Genomic DNA, 20172 nt, shown 5'->3' with positions numbered 1-20172 from the left:
TTTTCTATTTTTGATTCAGAAACGTGCCTCATGTGACCTATCAACCTGGCATTAGTAATCCTGCATTGTTTTTCCATTTCTCTTGCATGGTGCTTAATACTATCCAATAAAGAAGATGAGGACATTTCCTTCTTTTGGGCATTCAGCCAGCATACATATTTTTGACTTTGCTCGGACATTCTTAGGACTGTGGGATAGACAAGTTTGAAGTCACATATGATTGAACGTCTACTTCTTGGTATGAAAAGCTCAAAATTGCAAAGAAAGAAAGGCACTGCTAAAATTCGAACTCAGGATCTCCTGTTTACAAGACCAACTAAGCCACAGCGCCATGACAACCAATGCCAAAAAGCCAAAAAGTCAGAAAGTCAGAAAATGGGAATTGCTATGCAATGATTAAAATGTCTACAAAATGCTGTATATTGACGGAGCAGTTGCAGCTTGCATTTTTTTAGTTACGGTCCATTCAGCCAGTGCTTAATATGTGACCTTCAATGAAAATGCAGCCAAAGACTTGTTGATCATGTTGTCAGAATGTCTCACCTGGAGTGGTTGCCTTTTAAAGACGAGGTGGCCGAGGGGTTAAGTCGATGGACGGCTAATCCATTGTGCTCTGCATGCCTTTTTCAACTTGGTATCTTGCTTTGTAGATTTTTTATTGTCTTTGCAGGCATGGGAGTTTTCTATTTCCAATCCAGAAGGGTGCGTTACGTGACCTATCAACCAGGCCTTAGAAATCCTGCCTTGTTTTCCAATTCCTCTTGCATGGTGCTTAATGCTATCCTATAAAGAAGATGAGGACATTTCTTTCTTTTGGGCGTTTAGCCAGCATCCATATTTTTGACTTTGCTCGGACTGTCTTAGGGCTGTGGGATGGACAATATTGATTTCAGATAGGATTGAACGTCTGCTTTTTGGTATGAAAAGCTTAAAATTTAGGGGAAAAAAAAGGCACTGCTGAGATTTGAACTCAGGATCTCCTGTTTACTAGACAGGCGCTTTAACCACCTAAGCCACAGCGCCAAGTGAAGTCCAGCAGAAAAGCCAGAAAATGGGAATTTCTTACGCAATTATTCAAATTTCTACTAAATGTTGTGCATTGATGGAGTGTTGTGCATTGATGGAGTGTGCATTTTTCACCAACTTGGAGTTACGGTCCCCTCAGCCAGTGCCTGATCTGTGACCTTCAATAAAAATGCAGCAAAAAACTTTTTGACCCTGTTCTCAGAATCTATCACCTGGAGGTAGGGACTTATGTAGACGAGGTGGCCGAGTGGTTAAGGCGATGGACTGCTAATCCATTGTGCTCTGCATGCATGGGTTCAAATCCCATCCTCGTCGGATCCTTCTACCTTTTACCACTTTGCAGATTGCCTAGTAGATTCTTTGCAACTTGCCTTGTAGATTCTTTATTGTCAGCATATGCAGTGGATGCTCCCACCATGGCAGTTTTCTATTTTTGATTCAGAAACGTGCCTCATGTGACCTATCAACCTGGCATTAGTAATCCTGCATTGTTTTTCCATTTCTCTTGCATGGTGCTTAATACTATCCAATAAAGAAGATGAGGACATTTCCTTCTTTTGGGCATTCAGCCAGCATACATATTTTTGACTTTGCTCGGACATTCTTAGGACTGTGGGATAGACAAGTTTGAAGTCACATATGATTGAACGTCTACTTCTTGGTATGAAAAGCTCAAAATTGCAAAGAAAGAAAGGCACTGCTGAGATTCAAACTCAGGATCTCCTGTTTACAAGACAGGCGCTTTAACCAACTAAGCCACAGCGCCATGACAACCAATGCCAAAAACTCAGAAAGTCAGAAAGTCAGAAAATGGGAATTGCTATGCAATGATTAAAATGTCTACAAAATGCTGTATATTGACGGAGCAGTTGCAGCTTGCATTTTTTGAGTTACGGTCCATTCAGCCAGTGCTCAATATGTGACCTTCAATGAAAATGCAGCCAAAGACTTGTTGATCATGTTGTCAGAATGTCTCACCTGGAGAGGTTGCCTTTTAAAGACGAGGTGGCCGAGGGGTTAAGTCGATGGACGGCTAATCCATTGTGCTCTGCATGTCTTTTCCAACTTGGTATCTTGCTTTGTAGATTTTTTATTGTCTTTGCAGGCATGGGAGTTTTCTATTTCCAATCCAGAAGGGTGCGTTACGTGACCTATCAACCAGGCCTTAGAAATCCTGCCTTGTTTTCCAATTCCTCTTGCATGGTGCTTAATGCTATCCTATAAAGAAGATGAGGACATTTCTTTCTTTTGGCGTTTAGCCAGCATCCATATTTTTGACTTTGCTCGGACTGTCTTAGGGCTGTGGGATGGACAATATTGATGTCAGATAGGATTGAACATCTGCTTTTTGGTATGAAAAGCTTAAAATTTAGGGGGAAAAAAGGCACTGCTGAGATTTGAACTCAGGATCTCCTGTTTACTAGACAGGCGCTTTAACCACCTAAGCCACAGCGCCAAGTGAAGTCCAGCAGAAAAGCCAGAAAATGGGAATTTCTTACGCAATGATTCAAATTTCTACTAAATGTTGTGCATTGATGGAGTGGTTGCAGCTTGCATTTTTTCACCAACTTGGAGTTACGGTCCCCTCAGCCAGTGCCTGATCTGTGACCTTCAATAAAAATGCAGCAAAAAACTTTTTGACCCTGTTCTCAGAATCTATCATCTGGAGGTAGAGACTTATGTAGACGAGGTGGCCGAGCGGTTAAGGCGATGGACTGCTAATCCATTGTGCTCTGCATGCATGGGTTCAAATCCCATCTTCGTCGGTTTCTTCTACTTTTTACCACTTTGCAGCTTGCCTAGTAGATTCTTTGCAACTTACCTTGTAGATTCTTTATTGTCAGCATATGCAGTGGATGCTCCCACCATGGCAGTTTTCTATTTTTGATTCAGAAACGTGCCTCATGTGACCTATCAACCTGGCATTAGTAATCCTGCATTGTTTTTCCATTTCTCTTGCATGGTGCTTAATACTATCCAATAAAGAAGATGAGGACATTTCCTTCTTTTGGGCATTCAGCCAGCATACATATTTTTGACTTTGCTCGGACATTCTTAGGACTGTGGGATAGACAAGTTTGAAGTCACATATGATTGAACGTCTACTTCTTGGTATGAAAAGCTCAAAATTGCAAAGAAAGAAAGGCACTGCTAAAATTCGAACTCAGGATCTCCTGTTTACAAGACCAACTAAGCCACAGCGCCATGACAACCAATGCCAAAAAGCCAAAAAGTCAGAAAGTCAGAAAATGGGAATTGCTATGCAATGATTAAAATGTCTACAAAATGCTGTATATTGACGGAGCAGTTGCAGCTTGCATTTTTTTAGTTACGGTCCATTCAGCCAGTGCTTAATATGTGACCTTCAATGAAAATGCAGCCAAAGACTTGTTGATCATGTTGTCAGAATGTCTCACCTGGAGTGGTTGCCTTTTAAAGACGAGGTGGCCGAGGGGTTAAGTCGATGGACGGCTAATCCATTGTGCTCTGCATGCCTTTTTCAACTTGGTATCTTGCTTTGTAGATTTTTTATTGTCTTTGCAGGCATGGGAGTTTTCTATTTCCAATCCAGAAGGGTGCGTTACGTGACCTATCAACCAGGCCTTAGAAATCCTGCCTTGTTTTCCAATTCCTCTTGCATGGTGCTTAATGCTATCCTATAAAGAAGATGAGGACATTTCTTTCTTTTGGGCGTTTAGCCAGCATCCATATTTTTGACTTTGCTCGGACTGTCTTAGGGCTGTGGGATGGACAATATTGATTTCAGATAGGATTGAACGTCTGCTTTTTGGTATGAAAAGCTTAAAATTTAGGGGAAAAAAAAGGCACTGCTGAGATTTGAACTCAGGATCTCCTGTTTACTAGACAGGCGCTTTAACCACCTAAGCCACAGCGCCAAGTGAAGTCCAGCAGAAAAGCCAGAAAATGGGAATTTCTTACGCAATTATTCAAATTTCTACTAAATGTTGTGCATTGATGGAGTGTTGTGCATTGATGGAGTGTGCATTTTTCACCAACTTGGAGTTACGGTCCCCTCAGCCAGTGCCTGATCTGTGACCTTCAATAAAAATGCAGCAAAAAACTTTTTGACCCTGTTCTCAGAATCTATCACCTGGAGGTAGGGACTTATGTAGACGAGGTGGCCGAGTGGTTAAGGCGATGGACTGCTAATCCATTGTGCTCTGCATGCATGGGTTCAAATCCCATCCTCGTCGGATCCTTCTACCTTTTACCACTTTGCAGATTGCCTAGTAGATTCTTTGCAACTTGCCTTGTAGATTCTTTATTGTCAGCATATGCAGTGGATGCTCCCACCATGGCAGTTTTCTATTTTTGATTCAGAAACGTGCCTCATGTGACCTATCAACCTGGCATTAGTAATCCTGCATTGTTTTTCCATTTCTCTTGCATGGTGCTTAATACTATCCAATAAAGAAGATGAGGACATTTCCTTCTTTTGGGCATTCAGCCAGCATACATATTTTTGACTTTGCTCGGACATTCTTAGGACTGTGGGATAGACAAGTTTGAAGTCACATATGATTGAACGTCTACTTCTTGGTATGAAAAGCTCAAAATTGCAAAGAAAGAAAGGCACTGCTGAGATTCAAACTCAGGATCTCCTGTTTACAAGACAGGCGCTTTAACCAACTAAGCCACAGCGCCATGACAACCAATGCCAAAAACTCAGAAAGTCAGAAAGTCAGAAAATGGGAATTGCTATGCAATGATTAAAATGTCTACAAAATGCTGTATATTGACGGAGCAGTTGCAGCTTGCATTTTTTGAGTTACGGTCCATTCAGCCAGTGCTCAATATGTGACCTTCAATGAAAATGCAGCCAAAGACTTGTTGATCATGTTGTCAGAATGTCTCACCTGGAGAGGTTGCCTTTTAAAGACGAGGTGGCCGAGGGGTTAAGTCGATGGACGGCTAATCCATTGTGCTCTGCATGTCTTTTCCAACTTGGTATCTTGCTTTGTAGATTTTTTATTGTCTTTGCAGGCATGGGAGTTTTCTATTTCCAATCCAGAAGGGTGCGTTACGTGACCTATCAACCAGGCCTTAGAAATCCTGCCTTGTTTTCCAATTCCTCTTGCATGGTGCTTAATGCTATCCTATAAAGAAGATGAGGACATTTCTTTCTTTTGGCGTTTAGCCAGCATCCATATTTTTGACTTTGCTCGGACTGTCTTAGGGCTGTGGGATGGACAATATTGATGTCAGATAGGATTGAACATCTGCTTTTTGGTATGAAAAGCTTAAAATTTAGGGGGAAAAAAGGCACTGCTGAGATTTGAACTCAGGATCTCCTGTTTACTAGACAGGCGCTTTAACCACCTAAGCCACAGCGCCAAGTGAAGTCCAGCAGAAAAGCCAGAAAATGGGAATTTCTTACGCAATGATTCAAATTTCTACTAAATGTTGTGCATTGATGGAGTGGTTGCAGCTTGCATTTTTTCACCAACTTGGAGTTACGGTCCCCTCAGCTAGTGCCTGATCTGTGACCTTCAATAAAAATGCAGCAAAAAACTTTTTGACCCTGTTCTCAGAATCTATCACCTGGAGGTAGGGACTTATGTAGACGAGGTGGCCGAGTGGTTAAGGCGATGAACTGCTAATCCATTGTGCTCTGCATGCATGGGTTCAAATCCCATCCTTGTCGGTTTCTTCTACCTTTTACCACTTTGCAGCTTGCCTAGTAGATTCTTTGCAACTTGCCTTGTAGATACTTTATTGTCAGCATATGCAGTGGATGCTGCCACCATGGCAGTTTTCTATTTTTGATTCAGAAACGTGCCTCATTTGACCTATCAACCTGGCATTAGTAATCCTGCATTGTTTTTCCATTTCTCTTGCATGGTGCTTAATACTATCCAATAAAGAAGATGAGGACATTTCCTTCTTTTGGGCATTCAGCCAGCATACATATTTTTGACTTTGCTCGGACATTCTTAGGACTGTGGGATAGACAAGTTTGAAGTCACATATGATTGAACGTCTACTTCTTGGTATGAAAAGCTCAAAATTGCAAAGAAAGAAAGGCACTGCTGAGATTCGAACTCAGGATCTCCTGTTTACAAGACCAACTAAGCCACAGCGCCATGACAACCAATGCCAAAAAGCCAAAAAGTCAGAAAGTCAGAAAATGGGAATTGCTATGCAATGATTAAAATGTCTACAAAATGCTGTATATTGACGGAGCAGTTGCAGCTTGCATTTTTTGAGTTACGGTCCATTCAGCCAGTGCTTAATATGTGACCTTCAATGAAAATGCAGCCAAAGACTTGTTGATCATGTTGTCAGAATGTCTCACCTGGAGTGGTTGCCTTTTAAAGACGAGGTGGTCGAGGGGTTAAGTCGATGGACGGCTAATCCATTGTGCTCTGCATGCCTTTTCCAACTTGGTATCTTGCTTTGTAGATTTTTTATTGTCTTTGCAGGCATGGGAGTTTTCTATTTCCAATCTAGAAGGGTGCGTTACGTGACCTATCAACCAGGCCTTAGAAATCCTGCCTTGTTTTCCAATTCCTCTTGCATGGTGCTTAATGCTATCCTATAAAGAAGATGAGGACATTTCTTTCTTTTGGGCGTTTAGCCAGCATCCATATTTTTGACTTTGCTCGGACTGTCTTAGGGCTGTGGGATGGACAATATTGATGTCAGATAGGATTGAACATCTGCTTTTTGGTATGAAAAGCTTAAAATTTTGGTGAAAAAAGGCACTGCTGAGATTTGAACTCAGAATCTCCTGTTTACTAGACAGGCGCTTTAACCACCTAAGCCACCGCGCCAAGTGAAGTTCAGCAGAAAAGCCAGAAAATGGGAATTTCCTACGCAATGATTCAAATTTCTACTAAATGTTGTGCATTGATGGAGTGGTTGCAGCTTGCATTTTTTCACCAACTTGGAGTTACGGTCCCCTCAGCTAGTGCCTGATCTGTGACCTTCAATAAAAATGCAGCAAAAAACTTTTTGACCCTGTTCTCAGAATCTATCACCTGGAGGAAGGGACTTATGTAGACGAGGTGGCCGAGTGGTTAAGGTGATGGACTGCTAATCCATTGTGCTCTGCATGCTTGGGTTCAAATCCCATCCTTGTCGGTTCCTTCTACCTTTTACCACTTTGCAGATTGCCTAGTAGATTCTTTGCAACTTGCCTTGTAGATTCTTTATTGTCAGCATATGCAGTGGATGCTGCCACCATGGCAGTTTTCTATTTTTGATTCAGAAACGTGCCTCATGTGACCTATCAACCTGGCATTAGTAATCCTGCATTGTTTTTCCATTTCTCTTGCATGGTGCTTAATACTATCCAATAAAGAAGATGAGGACATTTCCTTCTTTTGGGCATTCAGCCAGCATACATATTTTTTACTTTTCTCGGACATTCTTAGGACTGTGGAATAGACAAGTTTGAAGTCACATATGATTGAACGTCTACTTCTTGGTATGAAAAGCTCAAAATTGCAAAGAAAGAAAGGCACTGCTGAGATTCGAACTCAGGATCTCCTGTTTACAAGACCAACTAAGCCACAGCGCCATGACAACCAATGCCAAAAAGCCAAAAAGTCAGAAAGTCAGAAAATGGGAATTGCTATGCAATGATTAAAATGTCTACAAAATGCTGTATATTGACGGAGCAGTTGCAGCTTGCATTTTTTGAGTTACGGTCCATTCAGCCAGTGCTTAATATGTGACCTTCAATGAAAATGCAGCCAAAGACTTGTTGATCATGTTGTCAGAATGTCTCACCTGGAGTGGTTGCCTTTTAAAGACGAGGTGGCCGAGGGGTTAAGTCGATGGACGGCTAATCCATTGTGCTCTGCATGCCTTTTCCAACTTGGTATCTTGCTTTGTAGATTTTTTATTGTCTTTGCAGGCATGGGAGTTTTCTATTTCCAATCCAGAAGGGTGCGTTACGTGACCTATCAACCAGGCCTTAGAAATCCTGCCTTGTTTTCCAATTCCTCTTGCATGGTGCTTAATGCTATCCTATAAAGAAGATGAGGACATTTCTTTCTTTTGGGCATTTAGCCAGCATCCATATTTTTGACTTTGCTCGGACTGTCTTAGGGCTGTGGGATGGACAATATTGATGTCAGATAGGATTGAACATCTGCTTTTTGGTATGAAAAGCTTAAAATTTAGGGGAAAAAAAGGCACTGCTGAGATTTGAACTCAGGATCTCCTGTTTACTAGACAGGCGCTTTAACCACCTAAGCCACAGCGCCAAGTGAAGTCCAGCAGAAAAGCCAGAAAATGGGAAATTCTTACGCAATGATTCAAATTTCTACTAAATGTTGTGTATTGATGGAGTGGTTGCAGCTTGCATTTTTTCACCAACTTGGAGTTACGGTCCCCTCAGCCAGTGCCTGATCTGTGACCTTCAATAAAAATGCAGCAAAAAACTTTTTGACCCTGTTCTCAGAATCTATCACCTGGAGGTAGGGACTTATGTAGACGAGGTGGCCGAGTGGTTAAGGCGATGGACTGCTAATCCATTGTGCTCTGCATGCATGGGTTCAAATCCCATCCTCGTCGGTTTCTTCTACTTTTTACCACTTTGCAGATTGCCTAGTAGATTCTTTGCAACTTGCCTTGTAGATTCTTTATTGTCAGCATATGCAGTGGATGCTCCCACCATGGCAGTTTTCTATTTTTGATTCAGAAACGTGCCTCATGTGACCTATCAACCTGGCATTAGTAATCCTGCATTGTTTTTCCATTTCTCTTGCATGGTGCTTAATACTATCCAATAAAGAAGATGAGGACATTTCCTTCTTTTGGGCATTCAGCCAGCATACATATTTTTGACTTTGCTCGGACATTCTTAGGACTGTGGGATAGACAAGTTTGAAGTCACATATGATTGAACGTCTACTTCTTGGTATGAAAAGCTCAAAATTGCAAAGAAAGAAAGGCACTGCTGAGATTCGAACTCAGGATCTCCTGTTTACAAGACAGGCGCTTTAACCAACTAAGCCACAGCGCCATGACAACCCTTGCCTTAAAGTCAGAAAATGGGAATTGCTATGCAATGATTAAAATGTCTACAAAATGCTGTATATTGACGGAGCAGTTGCAGCTTGCATTTTTTGAGTTACGGTCCATTCAGCCAGTGCTTAATATGTGACCTTCAATGAAAATGCAGCCAAAGACTTGTTGATCATGTTGTCAGAATGTCTCACCTGGAGTGGTTGCCTTTTAAAGACGAGGTGGCCGAGGGGTTAAGTCGATGGACGGCTAATCCTTTGTGCTCTGCATGCCTTTTCCAACTTGGTATCTTGCTTTGAAGATTTTTTATTGTCTTTGCAGGCATGGGAGTTTTCTATTTCCAATCCAGAAGGGTGCGTTACGTGACCTATCAACCAGGCCTTAGAAATCCTGCCTTGTTTTCCAATTCCTCTTGCATGGTGCTTAATGCTATCCTATAAAGAAGATGAGGACATTTCTTTCTTTTGGACGTTTAGCCAGCATCCATATTTTTGACTTTGCTCGGACTGTCTTAGGGCTGTGGGATGGTCAATATTGATGTCAGATAGGATTGAACATCTGCTTTTTGGTATGAAAAGCTTAAAATTTAGGGGGAAAAAAGGCACTGCTGAGATTTGAACTCAGGATCTCCTGTTTACTAGACAGGCGCTTTAACCAACTAAGCCACAGCACCACATGAAGTCCAGCAGAAAAGCCAGAAAATGGGAATTTCTTACGCAATGATTCAAATTTCTACTAAATGTTGTGCATTGATGGAGTGGTTGCAGCTTGCATTTTTTCACCAACTTGGAGTTACGGTCCCCTCAGCCAGTGCCTGATCTGTGACCTTCAATAAAAATGCAGCAAAAAACTTTTTGACCCTGTTCTCAGAATCTATCAACTGGAGGTAGGGACTTATCTAGATGAGGTGGCCGAGTGGTTAAGGCGATGGACTGCTAATCCATTGTGCTCTGCATGCATGGGTTCAAATCCCATCCTCGTCGGTTTCTTCTACTTTTTACTACTTTTTACCACTTTGCAGCTTGCCTAGTAGATTCTTTGCAACTTGCCTTGTAGATTCTTTATTGTCAGCATATGCAGTGGATGCTCCCACCATGGCAGTTATCTATTTTTGATTCAGAAACGTGCCTCATGTGACCTATCAACCTGGCATTAGTAATCCTGCATTGTTTTTCCATTTCTCTTGCATGGTGCTTAATACTATCCAATAAAGAAGATGAGGACATTTCCTTCTTTTGGGCATTCAGCCAGCATACATATTTTTGACTTTGCTCGGACATTCTTAGGACTGTGGGATAGACAAGTTTGAAGTCACATATGATTGAACGTCTACTTCTTGGTATGAAAAGCTCAAAATTGCAAAGAAAGAAAGGCACTGCTGAGATTCGAACTCAGGATCTCCTGTTTACAAGACAGGCGCTTTAACCAACTAAGCCACAGCGCCATGACAACCAATGCCAAAAAGTCAGAAAGTCAGAAAGTCAGAAAATGGGAATTGCTATGCAATGATTAAAATGTCTACAAAATGCTGTATATTGACGGAGCAGTTGCAGCTTGCATTTTTTGAGTTACGGTCCATTCAGCCAGTGCTTAATATGTGACCTTCAATGAAAATGCAGCCAAAGACTTGTTGATCATGTTGTCAGAATGTCTCACCTGGAGTGGTTGCCTTTTAAAGACGAGGTGGCCGAGGGGTTAAGTCGATGGACGGCTAATCCATTGTGCTCTGCATGCCTTTTTCAACTTGGTATCTTGCTCTGAAGATTTTTTATTGTCTTTGCAGGCATGGGAGTTTTCTATTTCCAATCCAGAAGGGTGCGTTACGTGACCTATCAACCAGGCCTTAGAAATCCTGCCTTGTTTTCCAATTCCTCTTGCATGGTGCTTAATGCTATCCTATAAAGTAGATGAGGACATTTCTTTCTTTTGGACGTTTAGCCAGCATCCATATTTTTGACTTTGCTCGGACTGTCTTAGGGCTGTGGGATGGTCAATATTGATGTCAGATAGGATAAAACATCTGCTTTTTGGTATGAAAAGCTTAAAATTTAGGGGGAAAAAAGGCACTGCTGAGATTTGAACTCAGGATCTCCTGTTTACTAGACAGGCGCTTTAAACAACTAAGCCACAGCACCACATGAAGTCCAGCAGAAATGCCAGAAAATGGGAATTTCTTACGCAATGATTCAAATTTCTACTAAATGTTGTGCATTGATGGAGTGGTTGCAGCTTGCATTTTTTCACCAACTCGGAGTTACGGTCCCCTCAGCCAGTGCCTGATCTGTGACCTTCAATAAAAATGCAGCAAAAAACTTTTTGACCCTGTTCTCAGAATCTATCACCTGGAGGTAGGGACTTATGCAGACGAGGTGGCCGAGTGGTTAAGGCGATGGACTGCTAATCCATTGTGCTCTGCATGCATGGGTTCAAATCCCATCCTCGTCGGTTTCTTCTACTTTTTACCACTTTGCAGCTTGCCTAGTAGATTCTTTGCAACTTGCCTTGTAGATTCTTTATTGTCAGCATATGCAGTGGATGCTCCCACCATGGCAGTTTTCTATTTTTGATTCAGAAACGTGCCTCATGTGACCTATCAACCTGGCATTAGTAATCCTGCATTGTTTTTCCATTTCTCTTGCATGGTGCTTAATACTATCCAATAAAGAAGATGAGGACATTTCCTTCTTTTGGGCATTCAGCCAGCATACATATTTTTGACTTTGCTCGGACATTCTTAGGACTGTGGGATAGACAAGTTTGAAGTCACATATGATTGAACGTCTACTTCTTGGTATGAAAAGCTCAAAATTGCAAAGAAAGAAAGGCACTGCTGAGATTCGAACTCCGGATCTCCTGTTTACAAGACCAACTAAGCCACAGCGCCATGACAACCAATGCCAAAAAGCCAAAAAGTCAGAAAGTCAGAAAATGGGAATTGCTATGCAATGATTAAAATGTCTACAAAATGCTGTATATTGACGGAGCAGTTGCAGCTTGCATTTTTTGAGTTACGGTCCATTCAGCCAGTGCTTAATATGTGACCTTCAATGAAAATGCAGCCAAAGACTTGTTGATCATGTTGTCAGAATGTCTCACCTGGAGTGGTTGCCTTTTAAAGACGAGGTGGCCGAGGGGTTAAGTCGATGGACGGCTAATCCATTGTGCTCTGCATGCCTTTTCCAACTTGGTATCTTGCTTTGTAGATTTTTTATTGTCTTTGCAGGCATGGGAGTTTTCTATTTCCAATCCAGAAGGGTGCGTTACGTGACCTATCAACCAGGCCTTAGAAATCCTGCCTTGTTTTCCAATTCCTCTTGCATGGTGCTTAATGCTATCCTATAAAGAAGATGAGGACATTTCTTTCTTTTGGGCATTTAGCCAGCATCTATATTTTTGACTTTGCTAAGACTGTCTTAGGGCTGTGGGATGGACAATATTGATGTCAGATAGGATTGAACATCTGCTTTTTGGTATGAAAAGCTTAAAATTTAGGGGAAAAAAAAGGCACTGCTGAGATTTGAACTCAGGATCTCCTGTTTACTAGACAGGCGCTTTAACCACCTAAGCCACAGCGCCAAGTGAAGTCCAGCAGAAAAGCCAGAAAATGGGAATTTCTTACGCAATGATTCAAATTTCTACTAAATGTTGTGTATTGATGGAGTGGTTGCAGCTTGCATTTTTTTCACCAACTTGGAGTTACGGTCCCCTCAGCCAGTGCCTGATCTGTGACCTTCAATAAAAATGCAGCAAAAAACTTTTTGACCCTGTTCTCAGAATCTATCACCTGGAGGTAGGGACTTATGTAGACGAGGTGGCCGAGTGGTTAAGGCGATGGACTGCTAATCCATTGTGCTCTGCATGCATGGGTTCAAATCCCATCCTCGTCGATTTCTTCTACTTTTTACCACTTTGCAGATTGCCTAGTAGATTCTTTGCAACTTGCCTTGTAGATTCTTTATTGTCAGCATATGCAGTGGATGCTGCCACCATGGCAGTTTTCTATTTTTGATTCAGAAACGTGCCTCATGTGACCTATCAACCTGGCATTAGTAATCCTGCATTGTTTTTCCATTTCTCTTGCATGGTGCTTAATACTATCCAATAAAGAAGATGAGGACATTTCCTTCTTTTGGGCATTCAGCCAGCATACATATTTTTGACTTTGCTCGGACATTCTTAGGACTGTGGGATAGACAAGTTTGAAGTCACATATGATTGAACGTCTACTTCTTGGTATGAAAAGCTCAAAATTGCAAAGAAAGAAAGGCACTGCTGAGATTCGAACTCAGGATCTCCTGTTTACAAGACAGGCGCTTTAACCAACTAAGCCACAGCGCCATGACAACCCTTGCCTTAAAGTCAGAAAATGGGAATTGCTATGCAATGATTAAAATGTATACAAAATGCTGTATATTGACGGAGCAGTTGCAGCTTGCATTTTTTGAGTTACGGTCCATTCAGCCAGTGCTTAATATGTGACCTTCAATGAAAATGCAGCCAAAGACTTGTTGATCATGTTGTCAGAATGTCTCACCTGGAGTGGTTGCCTTTTAAAGACGAGGTGGCCGAGGGGTTAAGTCGATGGACGGCTAATCCATTGTGCTCTGCATGCCTTTTCCAACTTGGTATCTTGCTTTGAAGATTTTTTATTGTCTTTGCAGGCATGGGAGTTTTCTATTTCCAATCCAGAAGGGTGCGTTACGTGACCTATCAACCAGGCCTTAGAAATCCTGCCTTGTTTTCCAATTCCTCTTGCATGGTGCTTAATGCTATCCTATAAAGAAGATGAGGACATTTCTTTCTTTTGGATGTTTAGCCAGCATCCATATTTTTGACTTTGCTCGGACTGTCTTAGGGCTGTGGGATGGTCAATATTGATGTCAGATAGGATTGAACATCTGCTTTTTGGTATGAAAAGCTTAAAATTTAGTGGGAAAAAAGGCACTGCTGAGATTTGAACTCAGGATCTCCTGTTTACTAGACAGGCGCTTTAACCAACTAAGCCACAGCACCACATGAAGTCCAGCAGAAAAGCCAGAAAATGGGAATTTCTTACGCAATGATTCAAATTTCTACTAAATGTTGTGCATTGATGGAGTGGTTGCAGCTTGCATTTTTTCACCAACTTGGAGTTACGGTCCCCTCAGCCAGTGCCTGATCTGTGACCTTCAATAAAAATGCAGCAAAAAACTTTTTGACCCTGTTCTCAGAATCTATCATCTGGAGGTAGCGACTTATGTAGACGAGGTGGCCGAGTGGTTAAGGCGATGGACTGCTAATCCATTGTGCTCTGCATGCATGGGTTCAAATCCCATCTTTGTCGGTTTCTTCTACTTTTTACCACTTTGCAGCTTGCCTAGTAGATTCTTTGCAACTTGCCTTGTAGATTCTTTATTGTCAGCATATGCAGTGGATGCTCCCACCATGGCAGTTTTCTATTTTTGATTCAGAAACGTGCCTCGTGTGACCTATCAACCTGGCATTAGTAATCCTGCATTGTTTTTCCATTTCTCTTTCATGGTGCTTAATACTATCCAATAAAGAAGATGAGGACATTTCCTTCTTTTGGGCATTCAGCCAGCATACATATTTTTGACTTTGCTCGGACATTCTTAGGACTGTGGGATAGACAAGTTTGAAGTCACATATGATTGAACGTCTACTTCTTGGTATGAAAAGCTCAAAATTGCAAAGAAAGAAAGGCACTGCTGAGATTCGAACTCAGGATCTCCTGTTTACAAGACCAACTAAGCCACAGCGCCATGACAACCAATGCCAAAAAGCCAAAAAGTCAGAAAGTCAGAAAATGGGAATTGCTATGCAATGATTAAAATGTCTACAAAATGCTGTATATTGACGGAGCAGTTGCAGCTTGCATTTTTTTAGTTACGGTCCATTCAGCCAGTGCTTAATATGTGACCTTCAATGAAAATGCAGCCAAAGACTTGTTGATCATGTTGTCAGAATGTCTCACCTGGAGTGGTTGCCTTTTAAAGACGAGGTGGCCGAGGGGTTAAGTCGATGGACGGCTAATCCATTGTGCTCTGCATGCCTTTTCCAACTTGGTATCTTGCTTTGTAGATTTTTTATTGTCTTTGCAGGCATGGGAGTTTTCTATTTCCAATCCAGAAGGGTGCGTTACGTGACCTATCAACCAGGCCTTAGAAATCCTGCCTTGTTTTCCAATTCCTCTTGCATGGTGCTTAATGCTATCCTATAAAGAAGATGAGGACATTTCTTTCTTTTGGGCGTTTAGCCAGCATCCATATTTTTGACTTTGCTCGGACTGTCTTAGGGCTGTGGGATGGACAATATTGATTTCAGATAGGATTGAACGTCTGCTTTTTGGTATGAAAAGCTTAAAATTTAGGGGAAAAAAAAGGCACTGCTGAGATTTGAACTCAGGATCTCCTGTTTACTAGACAGGCGCTTTAACCACCTAAGCCACAGCGCCAAGTGAAGTCCAGCAGAAAAGCCAGAAAATGGGAATTTCTTACGCAATTATTCAAATTTCTACTAAATGTTGTGCATTGATGGAGTGTTGTGCATTGATGGAGTGTGCATTTTTCACCAACTTGGAGTTACGGTCCCCTCAGCCAGTGCCTGATCTGTGACCTTCAATAAAAATGCAGCAAAAAACTTTTTGACCCTGTTCTCAGAATCTATCACCTGGAGGTAGGGACTTATGTAGACGAGGTGGCCGAGTGGTTAAGGCGATGGACTGCTAATCCATTGTGCTCTGCATGCATGGGTTCAAATCCCATCCTCGTCGGATCCTTCTACCTTTTACCACTTTGCAGATTGCCTAGTAGATTCTTTGCAACTTGCCTTGTAGATTCTTTATTGTCAGCATATGCAGTGGATGCTCCCACCATGGCAGTTTTCTATTTTTGATTCAGAAACGTGCCTCATGTGACCTATCAACCTGGCATTAGTAATCCTGCATTGTTTTTCCATTTCTCTTGCATGGTGCTTAATACTATCCAATAAAGAAGATGAGGACATTTCCTTCTTTTGGGCATTCAGCCAGCATACATATTTTTGACTTTGCTCGGACATTCTTAGGACTGTGGGATAGACAAGTTTGAAGTCACATATGATTGAACGTCTACTTCTTGTTATGAAAAGCTCAAAATTGCAAAGAAAGAAAGGCACTGCTGAGATTCGAACTCAGGATCTCCTGTTTACAAGACAGGCGCTTTAACCAACTAAGCCACAGCGCCATGACAACCAATGCCAAAAAGTCAGAAAGTCAGAAAGTCAGAAAGTCAGAAAATGGGAATTGCTATGAAATGATTAAAATGTCTACAAAATGCTGTATATTGACGGAGCAGTTGCAGCTTGCATTTTTTGAGTTACGGTCCATTCAGCCAGTGCTCAATATGTGACCTTCAATGAAAATGCAGCCAAAGACTTGTTGATCATGTTGTCAGAATGTCTCACCTGGAGAGGTTGCCTTTTAAAGACGAGGTGGCCGAGGGGTTAAGTCGATGGACGGCTAATCCATTGTGCTCTGCATGTCTTTTCCAACTTGGTATCTTGCTTTGTAGATTTTTTATTGTCTTTGCAGGCATGGGAGTTTTCTATTTCCAATCCAGAAGGGTGCGTTACGTGACCTATCAACCAGGCCTTAGAAATCCTGCCTTGTTTTCCAATTCCTCTTGCATGGTGCTTAATGCTATCCTATAAAGAAGATGAGGACATTTCTTTCTTTTGGGCGTTTAGCCAGCATCCATATTTTTGACTTTGCTCGGACTGTCTTAGGGCTGTGGGATGGACAATATTGATGTCAGATAGGATTGAACATCTGCTTTTTGGTATGAAAAGCTTAAAATTTAGGGGGAAAAAAGGCACTGCTGAGATTTGAACTCAGGATCTCCTGTTTACTAGACAGGCGCTTTAACCACCTAAGCCACAGCGCCAAGTGAAGTCCAGCAGAAAAGCCAGAAAATGGGAATTTCTTACGCAATGATTCAAATTTCTACTAAATGTTGTGCATTGATGGAGTGGTTGCAGCTTGCATTTTTTCACCAACTTGGAGTTACGGTCCCCTCAGCTAGTGCCTGATCTGTGACCTTCAATAAAAATGCAGCAAAAAACTTTTTGACCCTGTTCTCAGAATCTATCACCTGGAGGTAGGGACTTATGTAGACGAGGTGGCCGAGTGGTTAAGGCGATGGACTGCTAATCCATTGTGCTCTGCATGCATGGGTTCAAATCCCATCCTTGTCGGTTTCTTCTACCTTTTACCACTTTGCAGCTTGCCTAGTAGATTCTTTGCAACTTGCCTTGTAGATACTTTATTGTCAGCATATGCAGTGGATGCTGCCACCATGGCAGTTTTCTATTTTTGATTCAGAAACGTGCCTCATGTGACCTATCAACCTGGCATTAGTAATCCTGCATTGTTTTTCCATTTCTCTTGCATGGTGCTTAATACTATCCAATAAAGAAGATGAGGACATTTCCTTCTTTTGGGCATTCAGCCAGCATACATATTTTTGACTTTGCTCGGACATTCTTAGGACTGTGGGATAGACAAGTTTGAAGTCACATATGATTGAACGTCTACTTCTTGGTATGAAAAGCTCAAAATTGCAAAGAAAGAAAGGCACTGCTGAGATTCGAACTCAGGATCTCCTGTTTACAAGACCAACTAAGCCACAGCGCCATGACAACCAATGCCAAAAAGCCAAAAAGTCAGAAAGTCAGAAAATGGGAATTGCTATGCAATGATTAAAATGTCTACAAAATGCGGTATATTGACGGAGCAGTTGCAGCTTGCATTTTTTGAGTTACGGTCCATTCAGCCAGTGCTTAATATGTGACCTTCAATGAAAATGCAGCCAAAGACTTGTTGATCATGTTGTCAGAATGTCTCACCTGGAGTGGTTGCCTTTTAAAGACGAGGTGGCCGAGGGGTTAAGTCGATGGACGGCTAATCCATTGTGCTCTGCATGCCTTTTCCAACTTGGTATCTTGCTTTGTAGATTTTTTATTGTCTTTGCAGGCATGGGAGTTTTCTATTTCCAATCTAGAAGGGTGCGTTACGTGACCTATCAACCAGGCCTTAGAAATCCTGCCTTGTTTTCCAATTCCTCTTGCATGGTGCTTAATGCTATCCTATAAAGAAGATGAGGACATTTCTTTCTTTTGGGCGTTTAGCCAGCATCCATATTTTTGACTTTGCTCGGACTGTCTTAGGGCTGTGGGATGGACAATATTGATGTCAGATAGGATTGAACATCTGCTTTTTGGTATGAAAAGCTTAAAATTTTGGTGAAAAAAGGCACTGCTGAGATTTGAACTCAGAAATTCCTGTTTACTAGACAGGCGCTTTAACCACCTAAGCCACAGCGCCAAGTGAAGTTCAGCAGAAAAGCCAGAAAATGGGAATTTCCTACGCAATGATTCAAATTTCTACTAAATGTTGTGCATTGATGGAGTGGTTGCAGCTTGCATTTTTTCACCAACTTGGAGTTACGGTCCCCTCAGCTAGTGCCTGATCTGTGACCTTCAATAAAAATGCAGCAAAAAACTTTTTGACCCTGTTCTCAGAATCTATCACCTGGAGGTAGGGACTTATGTAGACGAGGTGGCCGAGTGGTTAAGGTGATGGACTGCTAATCCATTGTGCTCTGCATGCTTGGGTTCAAATCCTTGTCGGTTCCTTCTACCTTTTACCACTTTGCAGATTGCCTAGTAGATTCTTTGCAACTTGCCTTGTAGATTCTTTATTGTCAGCATATGCAGTGGATGCTGCCACCATGGCAGTTTTCTATTTTTGATTCAGAAACGTGCCTCATGTGACCTATCAACCTGGCATTAGTAATCCTGCATTGTTTTTCCATTTCTCTTGCATGGTGCTTAATACTATCCAATAAAGAAGATGAGGACATTTCCTTCTTTTGGGCATTCAGCCAGCATACATATTTTTGACTTTGCTCGGACATTCTTAGGACTGTGGGATAGACAAGTTTGAAGTCACATATGATTGAACGTCTACTTCTTGGTATGAAAAGCTCAAAATTGCAAAGAAAGAAAGGCACTGCTGAGATTCGAACTCAGGATCTCCTGTTTACAAGACAGGCGCTTTAACCAACTAAGCCACAGCGCCATGACAACCCTTGCCTTAAAGTCAGAAAATGGGAATTGCTATGCAATGATTAAAATGTATACAAAATGCTGTATATTGACGGAGCAGTTGCAGCTTGCATTTTTTGAGTTACGGTCCATTCAGCCAGTGCTTAATATGTGACCTTCAATGAAAATGCAGCCAAAGACTTGTTGATCATGTTGTCAGAATGTCTCACCTGGAGTGGTTGCCTTTTAAAGACGAGGTGGCCGAGGGGTTAAGTCGATGGACGGCTAATCCATTGTGCTCTGCATGCCTTTTCCAACTTGGTATCTTGCTTTGAAGATTTTTTATTGTCTTTGCAGGCATGGGAGTTTTCTATTTCCAATCCAGAAGGGTGCGTTACGTGACCTATCAACCAGGCCTTAGAAATCCTGCCTTGTTTTCCAATTCCTCTTGCATGGTGCTTAATGCTATCCTATAAAGAAGATGAGGACATTTCTTTCTTTTGGATGTTTAGCCAGCATCCATATTTTTGACTTTGCTCGGACTGTCTTAGGGCTGTGGGATGGTCAATATTGATGTCAGATAGGATTGAACATCTGCTTTTTGGTATGAAAAGCTTAAAATTTAGTGGGAAAAAAGGCACTGCTGAGATTTGAACTCAGGATCTCCTGTTTACTAGACAGGCGCTTTAACCAACTAAGCCACAGCACCACATGAAGTCCAGCAGAAAAGCCAGAAAATGGGAATTTCTTACGCAATGATTCAAATTTCTACTAAATGTTGTGCATTGATGGAGTGGTTGCAGCTTGCATTTTTTCACCAACTTGGAGTTACGGTCCCCTCAGCCAGTGCCTGATCTGTGACCTTCAATAAAAATGCAGCAAAAAACTTTTTGACCCTGTTCTCAGAATCTATCATCTGGAGGTAGGGACTTATGTAGACGAGGTGGCCGAGTGGTTAAGGCGATGGACTGCTAATCCATTGTGCTCTGCATGCATGGGTTCAAATCCCATCTTCGTCGGTTTCTTCTACTTTTTACCACTTTGCAGCTTGCCTAGTAGATTCTT

At 41.8% G+C, this 20172-nt stretch overlaps 34 non-coding genes across 34 annotated transcripts; 13 read left to right on the top strand and 21 right to left on the bottom strand.

The window, feature by feature from the left end:
• Positions 1 to 949: 949 nt before the first annotated feature.
• On the bottom strand, positions 950 to 1023 carry TRNAT-AGU (transfer RNA threonine (anticodon AGU)). The gene has a single exon. It is a non-coding gene; the product is annotated as a tRNA-Thr (tRNA).
• A 236-nt stretch (positions 1024 to 1259) lies between these two features.
• TRNAS-GCU (transfer RNA serine (anticodon GCU)) lies at positions 1260 to 1341 on the top strand. The gene has a single exon. It is a non-coding gene; the product is annotated as a tRNA-Ser (tRNA).
• Positions 1342 to 1718: 377 nt separating this feature from the next.
• Positions 1719 to 1792, bottom strand: TRNAT-UGU (transfer RNA threonine (anticodon UGU)). The gene has a single exon. It is a non-coding gene; the product is annotated as a tRNA-Thr (tRNA).
• A 616-nt stretch (positions 1793 to 2408) lies between these two features.
• TRNAT-AGU (transfer RNA threonine (anticodon AGU)) lies at positions 2409 to 2482 on the bottom strand. Its single transcript has one exon. It is a non-coding gene; the product is annotated as a tRNA-Thr (tRNA).
• Positions 2483 to 2710: 228 nt separating this feature from the next.
• TRNAS-GCU (transfer RNA serine (anticodon GCU)) lies at positions 2711 to 2792 on the top strand. The gene has a single exon. It is a non-coding gene; the product is annotated as a tRNA-Ser (tRNA).
• A 1057-nt stretch (positions 2793 to 3849) lies between these two features.
• TRNAT-AGU (transfer RNA threonine (anticodon AGU)) lies at positions 3850 to 3923 on the bottom strand. The gene has a single exon. It is a non-coding gene; the product is annotated as a tRNA-Thr (tRNA).
• A 236-nt stretch (positions 3924 to 4159) lies between these two features.
• TRNAS-GCU (transfer RNA serine (anticodon GCU)) lies at positions 4160 to 4241 on the top strand. Its single transcript has one exon. It is a non-coding gene; the product is annotated as a tRNA-Ser (tRNA).
• A 377-nt stretch (positions 4242 to 4618) lies between these two features.
• Positions 4619 to 4692, bottom strand: TRNAT-UGU (transfer RNA threonine (anticodon UGU)). Its single transcript has one exon. It is a non-coding gene; the product is annotated as a tRNA-Thr (tRNA).
• A 616-nt stretch (positions 4693 to 5308) lies between these two features.
• On the bottom strand, positions 5309 to 5382 carry TRNAT-AGU (transfer RNA threonine (anticodon AGU)). The gene has a single exon. It is a non-coding gene; the product is annotated as a tRNA-Thr (tRNA).
• A 228-nt stretch (positions 5383 to 5610) lies between these two features.
• TRNAS-GCU (transfer RNA serine (anticodon GCU)) lies at positions 5611 to 5692 on the top strand. Its single transcript has one exon. It is a non-coding gene; the product is annotated as a tRNA-Ser (tRNA).
• Positions 5693 to 6747: 1055 nt separating this feature from the next.
• Positions 6748 to 6821, bottom strand: TRNAT-AGU (transfer RNA threonine (anticodon AGU)). The gene has a single exon. It is a non-coding gene; the product is annotated as a tRNA-Thr (tRNA).
• A 228-nt stretch (positions 6822 to 7049) lies between these two features.
• TRNAS-GCU (transfer RNA serine (anticodon GCU)) lies at positions 7050 to 7131 on the top strand. The gene has a single exon. It is a non-coding gene; the product is annotated as a tRNA-Ser (tRNA).
• A 1056-nt stretch (positions 7132 to 8187) lies between these two features.
• Positions 8188 to 8261, bottom strand: TRNAT-AGU (transfer RNA threonine (anticodon AGU)). The gene has a single exon. It is a non-coding gene; the product is annotated as a tRNA-Thr (tRNA).
• Positions 8262 to 8489: 228 nt separating this feature from the next.
• Positions 8490 to 8571, top strand: TRNAS-GCU (transfer RNA serine (anticodon GCU)). The gene has a single exon. It is a non-coding gene; the product is annotated as a tRNA-Ser (tRNA).
• Positions 8572 to 8948: 377 nt separating this feature from the next.
• TRNAT-UGU (transfer RNA threonine (anticodon UGU)) lies at positions 8949 to 9022 on the bottom strand. The gene has a single exon. It is a non-coding gene; the product is annotated as a tRNA-Thr (tRNA).
• A 601-nt stretch (positions 9023 to 9623) lies between these two features.
• On the bottom strand, positions 9624 to 9697 carry TRNAT-AGU (transfer RNA threonine (anticodon AGU)). Its single transcript has one exon. It is a non-coding gene; the product is annotated as a tRNA-Thr (tRNA).
• Positions 9698 to 9925: 228 nt separating this feature from the next.
• Positions 9926 to 10007, top strand: TRNAS-GCU (transfer RNA serine (anticodon GCU)). The gene has a single exon. It is a non-coding gene; the product is annotated as a tRNA-Ser (tRNA).
• Positions 10008 to 10394: 387 nt separating this feature from the next.
• Positions 10395 to 10468, bottom strand: TRNAT-UGU (transfer RNA threonine (anticodon UGU)). Its single transcript has one exon. It is a non-coding gene; the product is annotated as a tRNA-Thr (tRNA).
• A 617-nt stretch (positions 10469 to 11085) lies between these two features.
• On the bottom strand, positions 11086 to 11159 carry TRNAT-AGU (transfer RNA threonine (anticodon AGU)). The gene has a single exon. It is a non-coding gene; the product is annotated as a tRNA-Thr (tRNA).
• A 228-nt stretch (positions 11160 to 11387) lies between these two features.
• On the top strand, positions 11388 to 11469 carry TRNAS-GCU (transfer RNA serine (anticodon GCU)). Its single transcript has one exon. It is a non-coding gene; the product is annotated as a tRNA-Ser (tRNA).
• A 1057-nt stretch (positions 11470 to 12526) lies between these two features.
• On the bottom strand, positions 12527 to 12600 carry TRNAT-AGU (transfer RNA threonine (anticodon AGU)). The gene has a single exon. It is a non-coding gene; the product is annotated as a tRNA-Thr (tRNA).
• Positions 12601 to 12829: 229 nt separating this feature from the next.
• On the top strand, positions 12830 to 12911 carry TRNAS-GCU (transfer RNA serine (anticodon GCU)). Its single transcript has one exon. It is a non-coding gene; the product is annotated as a tRNA-Ser (tRNA).
• Positions 12912 to 13288: 377 nt separating this feature from the next.
• On the bottom strand, positions 13289 to 13362 carry TRNAT-UGU (transfer RNA threonine (anticodon UGU)). Its single transcript has one exon. It is a non-coding gene; the product is annotated as a tRNA-Thr (tRNA).
• A 601-nt stretch (positions 13363 to 13963) lies between these two features.
• Positions 13964 to 14037, bottom strand: TRNAT-AGU (transfer RNA threonine (anticodon AGU)). Its single transcript has one exon. It is a non-coding gene; the product is annotated as a tRNA-Thr (tRNA).
• Positions 14038 to 14265: 228 nt separating this feature from the next.
• Positions 14266 to 14347, top strand: TRNAS-GCU (transfer RNA serine (anticodon GCU)). The gene has a single exon. It is a non-coding gene; the product is annotated as a tRNA-Ser (tRNA).
• Positions 14348 to 15404: 1057 nt separating this feature from the next.
• TRNAT-AGU (transfer RNA threonine (anticodon AGU)) lies at positions 15405 to 15478 on the bottom strand. The gene has a single exon. It is a non-coding gene; the product is annotated as a tRNA-Thr (tRNA).
• Positions 15479 to 15714: 236 nt separating this feature from the next.
• On the top strand, positions 15715 to 15796 carry TRNAS-GCU (transfer RNA serine (anticodon GCU)). Its single transcript has one exon. It is a non-coding gene; the product is annotated as a tRNA-Ser (tRNA).
• A 377-nt stretch (positions 15797 to 16173) lies between these two features.
• TRNAT-UGU (transfer RNA threonine (anticodon UGU)) lies at positions 16174 to 16247 on the bottom strand. Its single transcript has one exon. It is a non-coding gene; the product is annotated as a tRNA-Thr (tRNA).
• A 625-nt stretch (positions 16248 to 16872) lies between these two features.
• Positions 16873 to 16946, bottom strand: TRNAT-AGU (transfer RNA threonine (anticodon AGU)). Its single transcript has one exon. It is a non-coding gene; the product is annotated as a tRNA-Thr (tRNA).
• Positions 16947 to 17174: 228 nt separating this feature from the next.
• TRNAS-GCU (transfer RNA serine (anticodon GCU)) lies at positions 17175 to 17256 on the top strand. Its single transcript has one exon. It is a non-coding gene; the product is annotated as a tRNA-Ser (tRNA).
• A 1055-nt stretch (positions 17257 to 18311) lies between these two features.
• TRNAT-AGU (transfer RNA threonine (anticodon AGU)) lies at positions 18312 to 18385 on the bottom strand. The gene has a single exon. It is a non-coding gene; the product is annotated as a tRNA-Thr (tRNA).
• A 682-nt stretch (positions 18386 to 19067) lies between these two features.
• On the bottom strand, positions 19068 to 19141 carry TRNAT-UGU (transfer RNA threonine (anticodon UGU)). The gene has a single exon. It is a non-coding gene; the product is annotated as a tRNA-Thr (tRNA).
• A 601-nt stretch (positions 19142 to 19742) lies between these two features.
• On the bottom strand, positions 19743 to 19816 carry TRNAT-AGU (transfer RNA threonine (anticodon AGU)). Its single transcript has one exon. It is a non-coding gene; the product is annotated as a tRNA-Thr (tRNA).
• A 228-nt stretch (positions 19817 to 20044) lies between these two features.
• TRNAS-GCU (transfer RNA serine (anticodon GCU)) lies at positions 20045 to 20126 on the top strand. Its single transcript has one exon. It is a non-coding gene; the product is annotated as a tRNA-Ser (tRNA).
• Positions 20127 to 20172: the final 46 nt, after the last annotated feature.

Source organism: Hyla sarda, chromosome 6 (assembly GCF_029499605.1).
Source record: "Hyla sarda isolate aHylSar1 chromosome 6, aHylSar1.hap1, whole genome shotgun sequence".
Taxonomy (NCBI): Eukaryota; Metazoa; Chordata; class Amphibia; order Anura; family Hylidae; genus Hyla; species Hyla sarda.
This window is presented reverse-complemented; position numbering and strand designations above follow the sequence as displayed.